The 21600-nt window shown below is 38.4% G+C and overlaps 1 long non-coding RNA gene across 1 annotated transcript; it reads left to right on the forward strand.

Annotated features, from left to right (window-relative positions):
- The first annotated feature begins 3860 nt into the window (after positions 1-3860).
- Positions 3861-16218, forward strand: LOC145720669 (uncharacterized). The gene is made up of 3 exons (XR_014143815.1): positions 3861-3992; positions 12576-12695; positions 15810-16218. It is a non-coding gene; the product is annotated as an uncharacterized LOC145720669 (long non-coding RNA).
- The last annotated feature ends 5382 nt before the right edge of the window (positions 16219-21600 follow it).

A 21600-nucleotide genomic window follows, 5' to 3' on the forward strand; every position in this document is an offset into this window, starting at 1 on the left:
AATGGTCCAACAACCCTCTTAAAAAAGAAGAGTGTAGGGTGCCTAGATGGCTCAGTTGGTTAAGTATCAGACTCATGATCTCTGCTCAGGTCTCCATCTCAGAATTGTGCGCTCAAGCGCCCTGTCAGGCTCCACTCTTGGTGTGAGGCCTACTTAAAAAAAAAAAAAGGAAGAAGAGTGTACCTCATTTCTTACCTATATCGTTTAAATACAATGGAAATGTGTCCGCCTTCGGCTCAGGTCATGATCCCAGGGTCCTGGGATGGAGTCCCACATCAGGCTCCCTGCTCAGTGGGGAGTCTGCTTCTCCCTCTGCCCCTCCCTCACTCGTGCTCGCGCCTCTCTCGAAAAAAAAATTAAACTAAAAAATCTTTAAAGAATTAAAAAAATAGGGCGCCTGGGTGGCTCAGTTGGTTAAGTGACTGCCTTCTGCTCAGGTCATGATTCTGGAGTCCCTGGATCGAGTCCCGCATCGGGCTCCCTGCTCGGCAGGGAGTCTGCTCCTCCCTCTGGCCCTCCTCCCTCTCATGTGCTCTTTCTCTCATTCTCTCTCTCTCAAATAAATAAATAAAATCTTTAAAAATAAAAAGTAAAAAAAGAATTAAAAAAATAAATACAATGGAAATATAAGTCATTTTAATCATCTTATAAACATTGTCTTCAAAGTAATGGGGTTCATTTATACCTGTATATATTCCCATTGACATCATTTTCAGGAATGTACTATGAAATACTCCATGGGGCTATTAAGTTTTCTCCTCTCTCTCCTTCCCTTCCTTCCTCCCTCCCTCATCTTGCCTTTTTTTTTTTTTTTTTGCCTTTCTTTTTCTTAAAAAAGCTTTCTTTTTTATTTCCTTTTGTTAATGAATTGGTGCCTGAGTAAGATTGAGTTGGTGTTTGTATCTTCTTTGCTCTGTTACTTTGTATCCGGTATTTATTGAATATATGTTTTCTCTATCTAATCATGCATTATCCTCTGTTTAATAACTATAGAACAATTAAAACATTTATTGAGAATCTAAAATTAAATACCTATCACCTAAACCTTCAAAGTTCATAACATTTGTAATTCCTTAAACACCATCTGTGAGTGCTTTCGTTAGCAAGTGGTTCATGTAATATAGCAGAAATGTCACTAACATTAAAAATTGTGCTCTAAAATGTGTTTAGACATTCTACACTGCTGATGACTTCTCTCTCATGACTTTCCTCACTTATCTGCGATACTGCACTCAGAGTCATAAATCTTCTGCCTCTTTTACTCCCAGTTCTTTCCATTTATTTCTGGTATGATCATCTTGATTTACTATTATTGGTGTGATTGGATCATTATCATTACTGGTTACTAGTACAGTTCCAGGAACATACTGTCTGCTCTGTAAACTGTTACCTCCACTTTTATTTTCTTCTTTCTAGTGTTTTATAAATTTTAAAAAGCACTTTTCCTCTAAAAGGCCTTCACCTAGAGCTAGAACAAAACTATGACCGTAAGGACCTAGAACAAATAATGAAAACACTTATCTCATTCCTATTACCTTTGGTGACTAAAGGATAAGACACTATGTCCATTAGAGCAAACTCAAGGAGGGCAAAAATCTTTAGGGTGGCATATTTACTGCTGGTATCCTCGGAGTGTAGGTCAGCACCTTACATGTGAATACTTAATAGAGGATGGTTTTATCAATGAATCTGTGGACAGGCAAGGAAAACAGCCATGTCTTTACTCATGTGGTGCTGAATGCTCACAAATACGTATGTATTTCTTTTTCTTTTTAAGACTTTATTTTTAAGTAATCTCTCTACCCGATGAGTGGCTTGAACTCACAACCCCAAGACCAAGAGTCACCTGCTCTGCTGACTAATCCAGCCAGGTGCCCCAAATATGTATGTATTTTAATTAATTGTAGAATTAACAGTCCAGTTTCCATCTAGTTTGATTAAAGTGTATGCATTGATCAAAATAAATTATATGGCCAAATAGCCCACATCTCCATGTGGGTTCCTAAGTCACAGGTTCATTGTGTACCTGTTGTTTCAATAATGGTGAAATAAAATTTAGCATGTGATTGTTCTAGCAAATATTCATGCAGACAGGTGAATTGAGTGTTTAAGAAAAACCCTGATACTGATTTGTTTTGGTTTTATAGAATCAGGACGAAGTGGTTTCGGCAGAACTATTCAGATGTTGATATGATTTTCTTTGATCTCATAAATAGTCTTGCATTTCATTTTTAAATACAAGGGTTTTTTAACTTACTCAATAGGTAGACATATAATTCCTTAAATTCCTATTTTGAAGCTTAGGGTTCAGTCCTTTCCTCGTCACATACACACCTGCCACTCTATACTCCATCTCTGTTTTACTTTATTTAGAGCAATATCTGAAATTCTTATTTATTTTTTTATTTGTTCATAGCCTGTCCCTCCTAAATAGAATATACATACCGTGAAAGCAGACAATCTTATCTGACACTGCTGTATCCCCAGCACCTAGCACAGTGCCAGGCACAGAAAAATTGCCCCTGCAAATTGTGTTGAACGGTAGGAAGAAAGGAAGGAAAGAAGGAACATGGCATTTGCTTTCTGATTTTTTTTCTTCATATTGCATCTTGTTTGGAAAAATGCTTAGTCCATTTGGGCTGCTATAACAAAATACCATCCACACTGGCTTATAAATACCAGAAATTTATTTCTCCGTTCTGGCGGCTAGGAAGTCCAAGATCAAGGCACCAGGAAATTCAAAGTCTGGTGGAGTCCCACTTCTTGGTTAATGGGTAGCTGTGTGTTGTTGCTGTGTCCTCACCTGCAGAAGGGGTTAGGGAGCTCTCTGGTGTCTCTTTTATAAGGGCACTAACCATATACATGAGAGTTTGACCCTCATGACCTAGTCACCTCCCCAAAGCCCCACCTCTAAATACCAAAACATTGGGAATTAGGTTTCAACATAGGAATTTTGGGGAAAACAAAGTCAGTGGCAGAAAAAAATTTATTAACTAATTGGATACCCTTTCTCCCGTGTTACCCAGAAAAACAAGGTCATTATTCATCCCTTTATCTTTACATCTTCTTTCTGTCCTGATCTCAAAAGAAGAGGTGTTTCTCCCTTCCAAACTAGCACCATTATACTTGCACTCTTTACTTTATATTGAGGTCCATGGGTAGGCATGTGAGGGTCCAGAGGAACGTAGAGTACAAAATGCAGAGCGCCAGAGGCAAGATACTGACAAATACCCACATGTGAGGATAGGACAAAGGAAGGGAAAAACTGAAAGGAGAACCTTCTTCATTCTCAGTTACCCCTTGCCATCTGGTTTCTGCCTAAACCTCCAAATTAAGACTCTCTTCCCCAAAAGTGCTTACTACACCTCCTATGATTTAATTTCTAAGCTTTCATCTCTCACTACTTCCGTCTAAACCGTCTGGCCCCTTGGATAGTCATTCCTCAATGTTCAATCATGAGCCTCGCGTTTTGTTTTGTTTTTCTCCATTCTTCTTTGAGGAAAAAAGTATCACAGAGAAATAAATGTATCTTCCCTTGCCCTCCTGCCACCCCATCTCCATGTCTTTCACAAGGAGGAGTTTCCTCAAATAGTCCTGCCTCTTTCCACCTCCTGATTGGTACGTTTTTATTTTTTTATTTTTTTATTTTTTTAAGATTTTATTTATTTATTTGACAGAGAGAGACACAGCGAGAGAGGGAACACAAGCAGGGGGAGTGGGAGAGGGAGAAGCAGGCCTCCCGAGGGGCAGGGAGCCCGATGCGGGGCTCGATCCCAGGACCCTGGGATCATGACCTGAGCTGAAGGCAGACGCTTAACGACTGAGCCACCCAGGCGCCCTGGTACGTTTTTATTTAAGGGACTGTGCTTGCATCGCTTTCCTCCTCCTTTCCACTTTTTTTTTTTTTTTTTTCCTACAGAAGAACCAACCTATTCCTGGAACAGTTCCCTGTACCTCTTCTAAGTCACAATCATCACCTTGTGGCTGAACGGGTAAGTCAGATACAGTGGGGAGAGAGGTAAGGGCTGAAGGCTCACTTGGCCTTCACGTTGAACGACTTCCTCCAATATAGCATTTAATAATAAGAAAGATGATATTTGAAATCTCTACCCACCACTTTTGTTTTCCTAACCTATTTGTTCAGACCCTGCCTGGGAAGAAAGAAGCTATTCATCTCCACAACATTAAAGATTTATGTATGTGTGTATTTTATTTATTTTAAGGAAGCTCTCTGCCCAACATGGGGCTTGAACTCCTGACTCTGAGATCAAGAGTCACATGCTCTACCAACTGAGCCAGCCAGGCACCCCAGATTTTTTTATTTTTTAAGGAGATCTGTATACTCATATTGTGATATAGTGTGAAATGCCCTTTTTTATCCTTTCTCCTCCTGAGATACCTTTCTGGTCTCTGTTCAAATGTATAGAACTTGTTTCTCCCAAATCAGTGAAAACTAAGTTCAATTTGATCATGGGGGCCTGGCTGGCTCAGTCAGTAGAGCGTGCAGCTCATGATCTCAGGGTCATGAGTTTGAGCCCCACATTGGGCGTGGAGCCTACTTTGAAAAAAATAATAAAATAGGGGCACCTGGGTGGCTCAGCTAGTTAAGCATCTGCCTTCAGCTCAGGTTGTGGTCCTGGGGTCCTGGAATCGAGCCCCACATCAGGCTCCCTGCTCAGCGGGGAGTCTGCTTCTTCCTCACCCTCTGCCCCTCCCTGCACTTGTGCTCTCTTTCAAATAAATAAATAAAATCTTTAAATAATAATAATGATGATGATGAAATAAAAAGTAACTAAATAACATTTAAAAAACAATAAATTTATTTGAAAAGTCTTCATCGCTTTGGGAAAAAGGTGTTGGTAAAATCTAAGTTAGTACAACTATATATTTTTTAAACATTCTAAAGGATGAGAAGTGTTTTTCTGAGAAAATGGACGAAAGGAATGAATCAATTGTTATCACATATGACTTTCAAATTCTCTCTGTAGCCTGTATAAATACTCGGAGTCTTCTACTTTCAATCCCACTTTACCAATTGTCCACGGAATATTTCCTCCTAAATTTATTATTTTTTCATCACCCTACCTATTTTTTAATTCTTTGAAACTTTTTGAATTTACAGAGAAGTTGCAAGAATAATGCAAATAATTCTCATTTATCCCTTACCCAGATTCTCCAAATGTTAACATTTCATCACATTTGCTTTATCCTTCCCCCACCTCTTTTTGTCGGTGGGGGTGTTGCTGTTCTGAACCTTTGAGAATACTTTTGAAGATATGATTTCCTTTCCCTGCCAAATGTTTCAATGAACATCTCCTAAAAACAAGAACATTCTTTCACAGAAGCACAAAATGATCAAAATCAGGAAATTAGCATTGATACAATACAATTATCTAATCTACAGACCTTATTCAGATCTCAGCAATTGTCCCAATCATGGCCTTTATGCCAAGAAAATCTCCGATTATTCATTGTGTTCACTTGTCCTATCTCTTAAATCTCCTTTAATCTAGAATAGTTCCTCAGTCATTCTTGGTCTTTTATGACATTGATGTTTTTTTTCGAAGAGTACATGTCAGTTATGTTATAGACTGTCCTTCAGTTAAATCCTACTTTGATTTTATCCCTTGGACATTTTATGAACATTTTCTGTGCCCATATTCCAGCTTCCAATTCCAGCACCACTTCTTCCTAGATGTGTGACCACTTAACCTCCCTGAGCCTTAGTTCCTCATCTTTAAGCTGGGATAATAAAGAAATAAAGAAATAAATAAATAAATAAATAAAGTAAAAACTGGGATAATTATATGTACCTAATGAGTTATAGAGAGGATTAAAGGAAGTGATATATTTAAGAGGAATTCCTTCGAAACTCATCAAGTTATATATATTAGGTATATACAGCTTTTTGTACACCAGTCATACTTGATAAAGTGTTTGTTTTTGTTTTTAAGGAATTTACCCAAGGCGTGTCGCAAAGTCATTTGCTTTTCGTGTGATTTGATTTCTCAACTCTTTATCACCTGGCCACGTTTACATAGATGCATTCTCATCTGCCCATGGGTCTCTAGAAATGGGGTTCTAGAACTACTTAGAACTCACCTAAATAGTTGTCATCCTCCTCAAAGTATTCACTACTATTGAACCTGTAGTCAGTGAAAACCCCTAAGTTTTTTTCTGTGTAACTTTTTTTACTATTACTAGTATTATTAGTCTCTTGATACTACTATAAGTGCTAGTACTTGTTGACCTGACCAACTGAGTGTGTCAGGATCTGCATTGGCTGCCTCCTTAAGCGGGCCCTTTGTATTATGTAATTCTCCCAACTCATGAGGTAGTTATTATCTGCATTTTTGAGATGGGGAAACAGATTCAAAGTACTTACGTCACAGGACTTATATAAGTGAGAGAGCTGGGATGCAGTCCCAAATTGAATTTTCAGAACGTAAGTAAAGTCTTTCTATCTGTATTAACTATCATTTTTAATTTCTACTCATCATTCTAGCCTGTTGGAACCTTTATGATTCCTGATTTTGCCATCCAGCGTATAAGCTTTTCCTCCCAACTGAGATCTTGTGTGACTCCCCTGTTTTCCTCCAAGTCATTGATTAAAATGTTGTTCAAGAGAGAGCCCTGTGATAAATGCTAACATTTCCTTCTAGGTTGAAATAAATCACTCTCTTGGTACAGTTTTTTCAAATAGCTATAAATAAATATTGCTGTATTGTGGGCTACTTTACCTATAACCATCTTATCCACAAGAACAACTGAAGATATTTTTTTTCTCCTGCCTCTGGCATCCGCCCTGGCTATGAATCTAATAGCAGCACTGGGAAAGAAAAAATGCTCCTCTTAGTTTGGCCCAACTTGTTTATACTGAAATAATATTGGTCCCTAGTGACTACTCCTTTTCTTCTTACAAATCTTCTCTTTAATGAATGATTCTAGAATTTCGAGAGAGGTGAATCCAAATGAGAGTAGTATCCAAAATTCGGGTCCCTTTCTAACAATGTCATCGAGTTGGTATGTGACCTAGAGAAGGTCACTCGTTTAACCTAGACATTTCCGAAAAGAGAATGAGAACATTAAACCTACCACTTATTATTCTTTAAAGGGATTTATTTGATTTGGGCCACAACTTAATGCAGTAAATATTATCTCTGTCTTACAGATGAAACTAGGAAGACTTGGAGAGATTTGCAAACCTACCTAAAGTCGCTCAGGTTATAAATGGGGGAACTGGGAGCTATACTGTCTCAAAGTGGCAGATTGTTGCGAAGTCCTTCTGCTGTGATTTATTTTAGGACACTCTGCTGCTACTAACTGTTCATTTGTACCAAATGGTATAGACTAAAAAGTAGATTTGCTTGAGCATCTAAGCACCTCCTACCCAACTAAATCAGCAGCACACCAGAAGGCAACAATTCCCAAAGTGTTTTCAAAGGAACACTTGTCCCTCTGACAGCCTGAGGATAAAGCAGTTCTGTCAAATGTTTGACATACATCTCATACTACAGCCATTCTCTTGGAGATTCAAAGGGTTCCAAGGAGCCCTTTAGAAAAGAACTCCCTTTAACTCTCTTGAACCACAGAGCTAGAATTTGATGAAAAAGATTTGGCTTAAACTGTCATAAGTGTTAGGGGTTTTGTTGTTGTTGTTGTCTTTTTAAAGTTTTACTCTTTGGGACATCCAAGGATGTCTATCCAAAGATACAATGAGGTTTCAACATATATTCTTACTTCAACGAACATTCCTCGTCTTTGGGAAGTGCTTTAAGGTTCACCGAAAGCTTCCTCCTGCCTGAGGGATCCTTTGGCCTTCACAACCACCGAGGTTAGGGTTGTGCTGGGATCCTTATTTTTCATTTGCGGAGAAAGGTCTGGAGTTGTTAAGGAAATTCCCTCAATGCTGTACAGCAAGAGAAGGGGCCAAACTCCAATTCAGAATTTCTCACACCAAAGTCAGTACTCTCGCACTCCACGAGTGTCTTTGTTTCTCTGCCTTTGATCATTTAACGAGCTTGTTGACGCGCTCAAAACAAGCAACTTTGAAAAATGAACAAGGTGACATTAAAAATGTTAGACGACCTTGCCATTATGACAGTTTCAGTCCTCAAAACGATATTTGGAATTTTTTCCCTTATATAAAGTTACTGTTCCTCAGCACGGTCAGCTTGGGGTTTGGAACGGAAAGTGGGGTATAGCCTACTAAGTTTGAGCCATGTGGGAAACCCTTGGGATCCTGGAAACAGCAGATTAGCCCACAGCTATCCCTGTTTACATAGTCGATGTGTGTTTGTTCTGTTTGAAGATACTTCAAAAATAACAATTGTAAAAGAGATTACTGCTTTGATCAGAGAATCTGAATCTCCTTTGTTTGACTGTGAATAATTGGTCTTTGTAATGTTAATGCTTCTTTTAAGGAATATCAGATCTGTAAATGCACCTTAATTACAGGCGAGTAGTTTTGGAGGGAATTTGTGACAGCATTTTACTGACGGTCTTTTCTAGTTCCCCTTCAAATCTAATTATAGTAGAAAGATTATTTTAGGCCAAGCAGTAAAAAGCTGTAATTATTAGTGTTTGGATTAATGTTCCCATTGGTCAAAATAGTTATCTTATTGAAGAGCAAGATCTAAATCTTTAAAATGTCCTATTTTTCCTATAAAGCACGGAATAAAAGGTAAAGCCTTAACTGAGATGCACTTGCCAACCTGTTAATCATAATTCTCGCCGCTCAGAAAACTGTTTTCTCCAGTCTCTACCTTTAGACGCACCCACGGGAATCCACCACTTAATGTTTGATTCCTGAAATGTTTCATTTTAATTTGAAACCAACTAAATAATCCCATCACAGTATATGAGTGCAGTAGGGAGAGAAGGAAATACTTTTTTTTTTAAATTGTTCCATTTTAATTTTGTTGATGTTGGAAGAAAATACATGTTAATATAGAATGTTAGATGTTGCTGAAGATGTGAGGAAATGGGATTGCTACAGTGCAGATGGGGCGATTTAGTTAGATAGGAGGAAGGATTTCTCAACAGCAGAGTGAAATCTCCTTACGTGGAGGTGGTTGGAAAGTTGTGTATTTTATGAAGCGGTGTGAGGCAAAGCCTGCGTGCCAAGCAAGGCCTCGTCTGAGAAGAGAACGTTTCCGCTGACTGTACTTGTGATCATCCATCGTATTAAATCCCAAAGTGGGATTTTCTCCTCACCTGGCTAGGCTGCTCGTGACAGGGAAGCACTTGGACCTGGGGCTAGCTGCTACTGCCAACGTGGAGGATTTTTTCCAGGATCGTGATAACATTTAAACTTACCATTTAAAAACTATGAATAGAGCCAATCACACCTGTATAGGAGGGGAAATATCTCTGAGATCTAAGCCATATTAAATTAGCACATTCCAAGTCGTGTGTGCGTGTGTGTGTGTGTGTGTGTGTGTTTCCTAATTATGGCAGCAATTAGCTTTGCAGCATTGCATTCATTCCAAGCAGCAGGAATGGGGAACAATAATCTTGTTTACCCGAAGCTGGAGAGAGTATACCTAGCTTTGTTCCTTCCACAGCCTAATCTAAATGCTTGCTAGGTGCCATCCCACACAATAGAGTGTTACTGGCCCCCCTCAAGGAACCTCCCTTGCCTGGTTAATTCAGTTGTCACTGAAAACCTGTACAAGGTCAAGGAAAAACAGGTAACAGGCCTTTTCAAACTTAATAAAGTGGCACATTTTGTTTACATTTATTTGGAAGGTAGAGATCTCAGATATAGGAACACTTTTTTTTTTTTAAATCACCTAATCTATGAAAATTATCAGAGGGAAAATAATGGAACTCCTTCGAATTGTTGTTGACAATTAATGGAATAGGAAGGTGGCTGTTGTAAATGGCTCTCTCTCGCAGTAATGGGGAAAAGCAAATTATTAAATGGACAAGTTATTTACGTTTGAAAATAAACTGCATCTCACACTGGGAAATTCGGTTATAGGCGATTCTGCATTACAACACGAACAGGTCATTAGTTTTAATTTTCCACAACAGAGATTTTAGAGTAATTTGCTTTCATTAGAATGGAGTAGTTTCTCTCCTACACACATTATCATTCAGCCCCTCTGTTGTCTCCCCACCCCCGCACCCCCCGCCCTAATGTGTAAGAAGAATAGCCTTGATTTTTCTGAGTGTCTAAATATTATGGCAAAAGTTTTATTGCATTCAGCAAAGACTGAAATGCTAGGTGAGCATGGTGCAAATGCATCACCAGTGTTGTCGAATGCCAACCGTAATCACACTAGGACAGTGTACTACCAGCATTTGCCATGTTTTAGTGTGCTTCACGTACATAGTGTATTTCTGTACTGTAAAATGTAGGCTGCCACAGAAGAAGAACAATAATCAGTTATACATTAACCACGAAAGGTCATTTCTTGTGGCAAATGCAAGGTCTATTGATCAAGTAATATTTGTCAGTAGAAATGAATCTCATTACTGAATGCAGCTCATGAAGGAAACCATTGTCTAGTAGGACATCAGGATAAGTGCAAACCATCCCTTTGCTTGGGGTGGTTTGAATATCATCAAGTGTTTATCTTCACTTTTATAATATAATTTGCTAACTTTTCAGCTAATCAATCCCTGAAGCTGCATTCTATGGTTAACTCACGATGCTGGCCATTCAAACAATGATTCATCGCCTACTGTTAACTCTAAGATAAGAAAAAAATTAAAAGAAAATGAATGACGTATTCGCTTGTGTCACAAAATTGTCTATAAACTAGTTTCCCAGCAGGAGCTGTGGTTTGGTTTCAAACTTAAATGACTTGTCTATGTAACCTTATCTTCCGGGTACTTCCCGCAAACTTCATTATTATGCAATCGAGCCCATAAATATAGGTAGAAGTTAACTTGAATGGCTGAAGTAGAGTTAACCACACACATGTCATTAAAGCTTTATCACCATTTCTGCCATAAACCTCTCCCTTTTCTTTAAGAGATTTACCAAGCTATCATAAAAATGTATTATGGCTCTTTCTTTGCAAAACATGAACTCCTGAGAGGTGGCTTGCCTCCTTAATTAAACGTATGGGGCTGCAGCTTAGCATCCCATACGAGTGCAATGTATGTGCTGCTAACATGTCAGGACAGCCTGTGTAGATCGAATGTCACGGGGCTGACGGGCACCAAATTCCCCAAAAAGTCACCCAGTAATTCCAATGATGACATATTACTAGAGGTATACAATTAAACACATTTAACCAGTTCACCAAATAAACAAGGAAAAGCATAAGAGGATGCTTTGTCGGAGGAAAAGTGACTATACATAAACAAACATCTGTAATAGAGAGAGGGATTTTCCAGGGATATTATCAACCTAAAATAATTAAGCCGGAAAACTGAAAAGTTTAGATCTCCTAAATTGACTTAGCAAAAGACTCTAGCAAGCATACTGATAATTCTGCTGATATCTTTTCAGGAGCCACTTCCAGGAGCATTATGTCTTGCAGTATATATACAGTATATTGAGAAACTGTACTTAGTTTCATATATATATATGTTTATATATATATATATTTTTTTTTTTTTAGATTTTTTTTTTCAGTAATTTCTACATCCAACATGGGGCTTGAATTCACTACCCCGAAATCAAGAGTCACATGCTCTTCCAACTGAGCCAGCCAGGTGCCCCTCAAATGTATATTTTTAAATGGGTAGACACAAGGCCTCTCTTTTTATGGATGACTTCCCTTTAGAAATATGAAATTATTTTAATTACTTATTACTTTCTATGTTCCTATCATAGAAGCTTAAGGGTCATGCAGTGGAAGATTACTCGACTTGCATCAAACAACTGAGTTCAAATTCTTCAGGGCCCTTCTCATAGGTCTCTTCCTCCAAGAAGCCTTCCTTGACTAGCTGGCCCAGATAGTACTTTATCTTCTGGGTTTTTATAGTATTTTATGGTTAACATTTAATAATGCTTTTGGTCTTTGGATTCCCAGTGCTCATTAGCACAGTTTGTGCCACTCAGTAAATGTTTATTTAATAATGGATTTTTCATTTCTTCTGAATTGAAAGGTTGTTTTTTTTTTTAAGATTTTATTTATTTATTTATTTGTGAGGGAGAGAACAAGTGGGAGGAGGGGCAGACTCCCCGCAGAGCAGGGAGCTGGATTCGGGACTCGATCCCAGGACCCCGGGATCCTGACCTGAGCTGAAGGCAGACGCTTAACTGACTGAGCCACCCAGGCTCCCAAAAGTTGTCTTGTTTTGTTTTTGTTTTTTTAGGATAGATAAATCCTTTGGTTCTTTTCAGACCAATAAATTCCATGAATCAGGGCTTATCTCCCTAGTATTAGGACATTCATGAAGGTAGGCTACTTTATGCATGGAATTGTCAGTGCTTAAGAATAACAATATTGATGTCTTAATTACTATCAGGACATAGGTAGCACCTCCCTCACTTCCTGCCATCCATGACCCCCAATCTCTTGCCTCTTCCCAGAAGAAAACTGTTGGTAATTTTGTGTTAGCTATTTTATTTATTTATTTATTTATTTATTTATTTATTTATTTATTTTTAGGTAGGCTCCATGCTCAGCATGGAGCCCAGTGCAGGACTTGAACTCACAACCCTGAGATCAAGACCTGAGCTGAGATCAAGAGTGTGATGCTTAACCGACTGAGCCACCCAGGCACCCCATGTGAGCCATTTTAGACAACGTATATTTCATATAAATTATTTATGTAAATGGCACCATGAAATAGTATTAACCAGTGACATTTTAAAAAATTATCATGCCTTTAGAAATCTTTTCATGTCACTACAGATATAGTTACTTTGTTCATTAAAATTGCTGGATAGGATCCCATGATGTGGATATATTAGAATTTACTTCATCATTTACTTGGTTGTTATGTTACTTATTGTTGAATATTTAGATGGTTGCCAATTTTTCGTCATTACAAATAGTGCTTCAATAAACATTCTGATATGTCTATCTTTGTGCATTTAAGTGATTTTGAGGAATGAATTCCTAAAAGTGGAATTTCAAAGTGTATAAAAATTGAACCTTTTGATAGATGCTCTAGATTGCCCTCTGTACAGATAAACATTTTACAAAATCATACGAAGTTATATTTTTACTAACATTATGAGACTTCCAGTTTCCCCCCAGTCTCACTGAATCTTTTTCATTTTTGTACATCAGTTGAGCAAAAATGGTATTCCACTGCTGTTTTGATTTGCATTTCTCCATAGTAGTGAGGTTGAGACTCTTCTCATATGTTTGTCAGCTACTTGTATATCTTCTTTTGTGAATTGCTTATTTACCACGCTTGCCTAATTTTCTCTTGGGTTCTCTTTGCCTTATAGATTTTTCAAGATCTCTTTTATGATAGTGGATACTAATCCTTTGTTGCAAACATTTTCTCCCAGATAGTCCGTTACTATTTTGGGTGGTTGAAAGTTTAGGGGTCACTTGTCTTTTAATATTATGGTCACATTGATTCATGAGACTCTCCACTGTGTTAGACATTCTCCTAGACTGTATTACATAAATTCTTTATATAACATGTAGAAACTGGATTTGATTAATCCATGTGCCCAGTGCTCTCACCGGTCCATCCAATTTGTGATTTAAACCCTAAGTGCCATGCCAGTTCTTGCCTGGAATTCCCTCCCCTTTCCTTCTAGCTACTGTTTCGGAGAATCTTGTCTTTTCTTTAAGGGACAATCCAAGTATCAACTTCCACGGTGATCTCTGTGATCTCTTCTTTCCTTGTTTACCATTCATTTGCACATGATGAATTTATCTTGTGTGTGCATCTATTGTAACTTCAACTGGGTGGTAAGCTATTGGGAAGCTATTCCATTAAAGGACCTTGCTTTTACCATAACTTCTCATGTTTTACACATAGTAGGAACCTAGTAAATGTTTGTTGGTTGCTTTAAAAAAAATTTTTTATAAGGAAATATTGAACCTGCCCTCTACCCCCTATACATACACACTTTGGGGAATTTGCCTATGCATTTCTTCATTTTCTTTGTGTAATTGGTCTTTTGTTACAGTTTGTCATTAGGCTACACCTGCTCCTAATGTCTACATTTTAAAACCTCAAAAATAAAGTTGTGAACAATATTAAGGATCTGATTTTCTCAAAATTCTCTGGTGGCACAAAGAAGAATCTAGTAGTTTTCAAATTTGAAAGACACATCTCTAAAGTCCAACTAATTCCCTGGTATAGGTCTTTATTTCATGCTACGTGAGATCTGTCTTCTCAAACACAATCACAGTGCTGGTTGGGATCCAACATGGGCCCACTAAAGAGGAACCCTGTCCTTGCAGCAGTTTTTTGGTCTATTTGTTTGTTTTTCAAAATGAAAAGGCAAAACCGAATCTAAACCACGTTAAAATAAGACTGAGATTTCATTGCTTCAACCATTATTAACTCAAAGTCAATCTTTCATTCATACCTTCACTCAATGCTCACTGTGTGTGTGTGTGTGTGCGTGCGTGTGTGCGCGTTCTTCATTCAGTCATACATTTTCTTTTACTGTTCTACTTGGCAGAGACCAGGCTGGGGAAACAAATATGAATGCAACATGGAATATAATAAAAGCAAATTTGATAAGTGCAGTGATGGTGATGGTACCCAGGACATCAGAGGCGTCGTGACAGAGAAATGTTAGGTCCATGAAGGCTGAGGGAAGGGACATGTTTTAGCTAAGATAGAGTTACTTTGTGGGTTTGTGATGGGTTCGCTTGGATTTAACTCTTAAGACTGCTACAAATACAAGTCTGTGAAAACCAGTCCTAGAAAGTAGGATCTTAACTTTTGAAGTAAATCAAATAGTTCCCAAACTTTTATTCTTTTTTTCTTTTAATTTCAAAACTCTTTCAAAATTACATAAAAAGTTGCAAAATAAACAAAGAATTGCCATATACCTTTTACCCAGATTCACCAGTCACCATTTTGCCACATTTGCTCTGTTTCTCTCCCTCTCTCTCTCTCTCTACACACACACACACACACACACACACACATTTTGGGGTCGGGGGGAGCTTAATTAACTCAACTGTTAGTTACAAACATCTTGACCTTTTATCCATAAATATTTAGGGTGCATGACCTAAGAACAAGGATATTCTCTCTCTTTTTTAAAGATTTTATTTTAAAGTAATCTCTACACCCAATGTGGGGCTCATACTTACAACCCCGAGATCAGGAGTTGCATGCTCCCCTGACTGAGCCAGCCAGGTGCCCAAATGCATTCTCTTATAGAGAGTTACATTATAAAGTTTAGAATGTGCCATTGTCCATACTCAAATTTTGCTAATTTCCCCAATAATGTTCATTACAAACAGTGCTGCAATAAACATTCTGGTAAGTCTGTCTTTGTGCACATTTAAGTGATTTTGAGAAATAAATTCCTAAAAATGGAATTTCAAAGTGTATGAAAGTTTTATTTATAGTCCACACTGAAATTTTGCTAATTTACAGTCCATACTCAAATTTTGCTAATTACCCCAATAATGTTCCCTATAACAATCTCCCCCACCACATCTGGATCAAACCGATCAAGATCTCTTTGAGCTTTCATGATATTTACATTTTTGAAGAGTACAGTAGGGTGGGTTTGTAGAAAGTTCCTGAATCTGAATTTGTCTGATCTTTCCTCCTGGTTGGATTCAGGGTATGAATTTTTGGTAGGAATACAAGATAAGTAATGTTTCATCCTTCTCAGTTCATCACATCAGGAAGGACATGAGGTCAGTTTGTCCCATTAATGATGATGTTAATTTTTTTTTTTTTAGGTAACCTCTACCCCCAATATGGGACTTGAACTCACTACTGTGATATTAAGAGTCTCATGCTGTACTGTCTGAGCTAGCCAGAAACTCCTGATGATGTTAATTTTGATCATTTGCTTAAGGTAGTATCTGTCAAGTTTTTCTATTGGTAAGTTACCATTTTTCCCATGAGGTAATTAATACCTCAACTATGGGGAAATACTTTATGACTATGTAAGTATCTTATTGCTCATCAGAATGTCACCCAATTATTTTAGCTTTCATTAATTCTTGCCTGAATCAATTAATATGATATTGGTTGTAAATGGTATAAATGGTGATGTTTCTCTTATTTCTTCTCCATTTTTAGAAGGCATTCTATCAAACTTTTATTCTTAATTTTAACTTTTATGTATATAATGAATAAAATTGAGTTCACCAAACATCAGTTGCCTATTTTGTGTGGGACACTGTGGTAGGAGACATCATAACAACTCAAAGACAAGACCATTTGGGTCCTGCAGGAACATATAATTTGTTGGTTGAGATGGATGCAAGGCAGATAGTAAGAAATGCTTTACTGGAGAAACAAAGCTAATGGCAAGGGGAAGAAACCAAAAGAGGGTAATTCTTTTTTTTTTTTAAGATTTTAATTTTAAGTCATTTTAAGTTATCTCAGTGTGGGGCTCAAACTCACAACCCAAAGATCAATAGTCACATGCTCCACCCACTGAGCCAGCCAAGTGCCCCAAAAGAGGGTAATTCTTACTGGAACATATGGAGTGACATTGGAAGAGAGGTGGGATTTTTAGTTGGGCTTGTGATAATGTGGTTTTTTGGCCAAAGAAAGACATTAGAGTTGGAGGGAACAGTAGCGATATTTGGGAAATGACAAATAAGCCCCACGGTTAGAGCCTAAGTTCCCTGGGAGGGGGGCATAGTGGGATTCCAGGTTGGAAAGATCAGCTGGGGGCCAGCTCAAAGTCACACTCAGAAGAGTTTTGACTCCAGTCTACTGATTGTGAGAAGCAATGAAACATTTGAGGGGGGGGGTTACTTTTCAGATGATGCTGAGGGCAGGGATCGTGTCTAATTCTTCACAGATCCAAGGCCTATACTAGTGATCAGCACATGGAGTGGGTTGGATAAATGTTTGCAGGCACCAATGTACAGGATGATTTAAAATAGGGACTGGTGTGTGTGTGTGTGTCTGTGTGTGTTTCACATGTGGGTTGATACCATGATCAGGAGGTGGGGAGAAAAGGGGGGCCCTTAATTCAGAAATCAGCTCTCTGTTGAATAGTTTATAGAAAATGTTTTAAATATCAAGTTCCTAGGGGTACCTGGGTGGCTCAGTCGGTTAAGTGCCTGCCTTCAGCTCAGGTCGTGATCCCAGGTCCTGGGATTGAGCCCTGAGTTGGGCTCCCTGCTCAGTGGGGAGCCTACTTCTCCCTCTGCCCCTCCCCTGCTCATGCTTTCTCTCTTTCTCTCTCAAATAAATAAATAAAAATCTTTAAAAAAAAAAAAATCAAGTTCCTAGACCACCAACGCCACCCTCCCCCAGCCAACACCACCCTCCTCCAGCATTAATTTTCAATTCCCAGTAAGCAAATTTGGGAATTATTTGTTTATTTTTTAAGATTTATTTATTTATTTGAGAGAGAGAGGCTGAGAGTGAGACAGAGAGCACGAGCAATCAGAGGGAGGGGCAGAGGGAGAGGGAGAGGGAGAGAATCTCCAGCGACTCTCCACTGAGCACAGAGCCTGACTCCATGAGGCTTGATCCCAGGACCCTGAGATCACGACCTGAGAGGAAACCAAGAATCCAAGGCTTAACCGACTGAGCCACCCAGGCGCCCCTTGGAAATTACTTTTGAACAACTTTGGGTGCCAGGAAGGAGAACAAGGAAGAAGGAAGTATAAACATCTCATTAGAAACTATTTCATTCTATATCTCCTCTATGAATATTTTAGAATTTAAAAAAACCAAACAACACAAACAGCTCTTTAAAGATGCCTATAAATTTTTTTCGGGGGGGGAGGGGGGGTTGGGAATTATCACGCTTGTTTATTTCTTGGGCATGTTCTCTCTTATATGTGTTGTTTCTCTGACTTGTTTCCCTGGCAACAAAGGAGGAAGGACGGTGCACAGAGGCTTCTAGTTTCTCCCAGTTTTGTTTAGTAGAGGGGGAGGGGCCGAAGCAGACTCTCACTGCCCCTGAGAGGGGCCAGGAATGGTTCTTGGGGGTGAGGTCACATCGGGTACCCGCCTGACAAATGGTCCATCCGCCTTCGGTCTTCACAGCACCAAATGGCTCGGGTTGGCGGTGGCTGCCAGGCCCTGCTGTCCCCCAAGGATGCCTATAAATTTTATCTAGCTTTAAGAGTCTATGCATTTTGTCAAAACACTGTAAATAAGCTTTAATAGAGGAAAACAAAGCAAGAAAATGAGATACCCAAAATAACTGAGTAAAAATCATTGTAGAAGTCTTACTGATCACTTAGGAAATGAAACATATTTATATTTATGTATATTTATATTTCATACATTCCCCAGGTTGTCCCTTTCCAAGTTCAAACTTTGTAATCTCCAGCTTATTTATTCTGCAGTGAGTCTTGAAAATCTAGCAGTTTGGTTAAGAAAGTTTACATATCTTCACAGCACAGGGTGATCGCAAGTTGTGGCTTTACTTGTTGCTTTCAAATGGAAAATCATTTTTTTTTAAGATTTTTAAAAAATTTTTAAGTGATCTCTACCCCCAGCCGGCGCTTGAACTCACAACCCTAAGATCAAGAGTCACGTGCTTTACCGACAGAGCCAGCAGCTGCCCCTCAAATGGAAAATCTTGGTCATTATCTGCAGTCCCAATGAACACTTAATTGTGTAAAGGCGACATTTACTTACATTTTTATTGAAAACATTTATTCTGGGGGTGCCTGGGTGGCTCAGTCAGTTAAGTGTCTGCCTTTGGCTTAGGTCATGATCTCAGGGTGCTGAGATCCAGCCCCGCACCGGGCTCCTTGCTCAGCAGGGAGCCTGCTTCTCCTCTTCCTCTCCCTCTGCCTACTTGGGCTCTCTCTCTTTCTGTCAAATAAATAAATAAAATCTAAAAAAAAGAAAACATTTATTCTGATTATGAATGAAACACATGGAAATTGTGGAAAATTTAGAAAATATTGAAAAACAATGAAAAACTACCAATCCTTTGACCATCCCATGGTAGCTACCAAAAACATACCTTTTGCATTTTCTTTTTGTCTTTATGTGTGTGTGTTTATAAAACCTCTTAATTTTTTTACTTGACATACCATGTGACCAAAAATTTTAAATAATGTAATTTCTGATGGCATAACTATAGCCATTGTATAGATATATCGTTAAGTTATTCTGTTATTGGTCCCTTGGGATATTTCCAATTTTATTTGGATTATATATAGATATTTCCTAGAGGGGGAATTAGCTATCATGTTAAAGGTTATTTCCATTTTATAATTTTTTTTTTTAAAGATTTTATTTATTTGACAGAGAGAGAGACACAGTGAGAGAGGGAACACAAGCAGGGGGAGTGGGAGAGGGAGAAGCAGGCTTCCTGCTGAGCAGGGAGCCTCATGCGGGGCTCGATCCCAGGACCCTGGGAGCAGGACCTGAGCCGAAGGCAGACGCTTAACAACTGAGCCACCTGGGCGCCCCTATAAATCTTTTTATTTTGTATTTTTTTTAAGTAATTTCTATACCCAGTGTTGGGCTCGAACTCACGACCCTCAAGATCAAGGGTCACATGCTCTACTGACTGAACCAGCTAGGAGCCCCAAGGTTATTTGCATTTGTAGCCTTCCTCATACTTATTGTCAAATTGTCCTCCTCAAAAGTTATATGAGTTTTCACAACCATCACCAGTGGACAGAAGTTAAGGCATGAAGGGCCAGTTGGTCTCAGCACTACTTTTACACATTTCATTTACAAATTAATCTCCAAAAGGGCCTTCCCTTGTGACCCCTGTGCAGTCCACTTGAGCATTCATTGTGCATGACCCACACCCTAGGACCATTAGTGCTTTTGTCATCACATGAACAGCAATTGGCTCAAAACACTGCTCATTGTGATGATGATGTGGCCTGGTGATATGGCCTCCTTAGTGTTCTAAAAGATTGTTTGGTATAACTGCTTCAGTTCAGCATTTTTCTCTGACCTTTCCTATCATGTTTAGAGTCAGAATTCAAATGCTGTACAGTTTAAGCTACAGTATGCCTGTCCTATAACGTGGTTCAAGGCATTTATATTTATGTCATTTTTGTCTGTTTATTATACTAACAAGGTGGAAAAACCTATCCCAGTCCTCCCCAAAAGGTAAAATTCTGGGGTTTTTTTGGTCTATTGCTAGAGTTTTAAAAATAGGTTAGATAAATTACAGTACATTTAGGAATAAGTGCACATTGAGAGTTTTATGAAGAACACATTTAAATCCAAACTTAATATAAAATTTAATTTCTTAAGAACTGCAGTGGGAGATAGTACAAAAATAGAGTATTAACTTTTTTCTTGAGACAGCATTTTAATTTATACAAATAAGAGGTATATTAGTCCTATTTAAATTATGTATTTTTTCAACAAAAAGGGATGAAATCTTTTCTCATGTCTGTTAACCTTTGAGTCAAAATGGTTTGACTAATCTCAATTGAAGCTTCTATTTACTGTGTTCTTTCCTCAATGACTTTTTTTTTTTTAATTTGAAGTATGGCTTACAGCAGTTGCCATTAATGAAAAAATTAAATGTTAAAAATGTGAAATGTTTAGAGGACAATAATTATGTTTTTTATGTTTCTGTTGATACAAAGTCTAACACTAGGTAGGCAATCAGTTAATATCAAGAAAGTCACTTTAAATGGAATAATCTTACCCTAGAGAAGAGTGTACTCCCTTATAAAAAATTATTTTTACTCATTCTCTTGCTTTTTCTGTAGTCCAATATCACTCGGTAATTTGATTCTGACTTTACAGAAATGGAATATTCCACGAATATTTTCCAAAGTGAACAAAATGCTGTCTCAAATTGTCTTAATTTCAAGCTCTCCCTGACATTTTGGCTGAACAACTGAATATAGATACTTCTTTTGCCGTGTCTTCGTGTGAACATTGCCCGAGTGATAGCTTCATATTTCTCTCATCTCATCATTCAGAAGCTATTTATCCATTTTTTTCCACTGCCTCCTTTAAGCCTCCTCCCTGCCCCCCCCATCACTGAATGCCTGTTCAGCCCCCACACATTCAGGCGTATTTATTCCCGTAAAGATAGTGACACTTATGGTTTATTCTAAGACTAAATCTGTGTTGCCCAGTGACTAAGGACTTAAGCATGCACACTGCTTCTACGCTTACCCTCCTACCTAACTTGACTACTCAACTTTCTTTCCCTCAGAATTCTCTGTTTTGGCACAGTTCAGTTAACATACCCCTGCCAGGCCACTAATTGATTTCTGAAACCTGACATTTGTTTTTTGTTTTCTCCTATCTTCCCTAATGGTACAGCACTACTAAGCAGGAAGGAATGCAAAGAACTAGAAAGTTCAAAGTAATTGAGGATCTGTCCATTCACACTGTCTGGCATCATGCCAGTGTAGAACCTGGAACATCTGAAAAATATTTATCAAGTTTTAACCCTTTTTGTAAGTCGGTGAATCAGGTTTGCAGCTGTAGCATGTGTGCTAACAGCAAGTAAGCCTGGTTGAACATGTTCTTTCTATGTTCAGAATCGCATGGCAAATGTCTCAGAAAAGGATTACTTTCCAATTTCCGTACTATTGTACAGTGCTAAGC

Source organism: Leptonychotes weddellii, chromosome 3, assembly GCF_054177405.1.
Source record: "Leptonychotes weddellii isolate Sample4059 chromosome 3, ASM5417740v2, whole genome shotgun sequence".
NCBI lineage: Eukaryota > Metazoa > Chordata > Mammalia > Carnivora > Phocidae > Leptonychotes > Leptonychotes weddellii.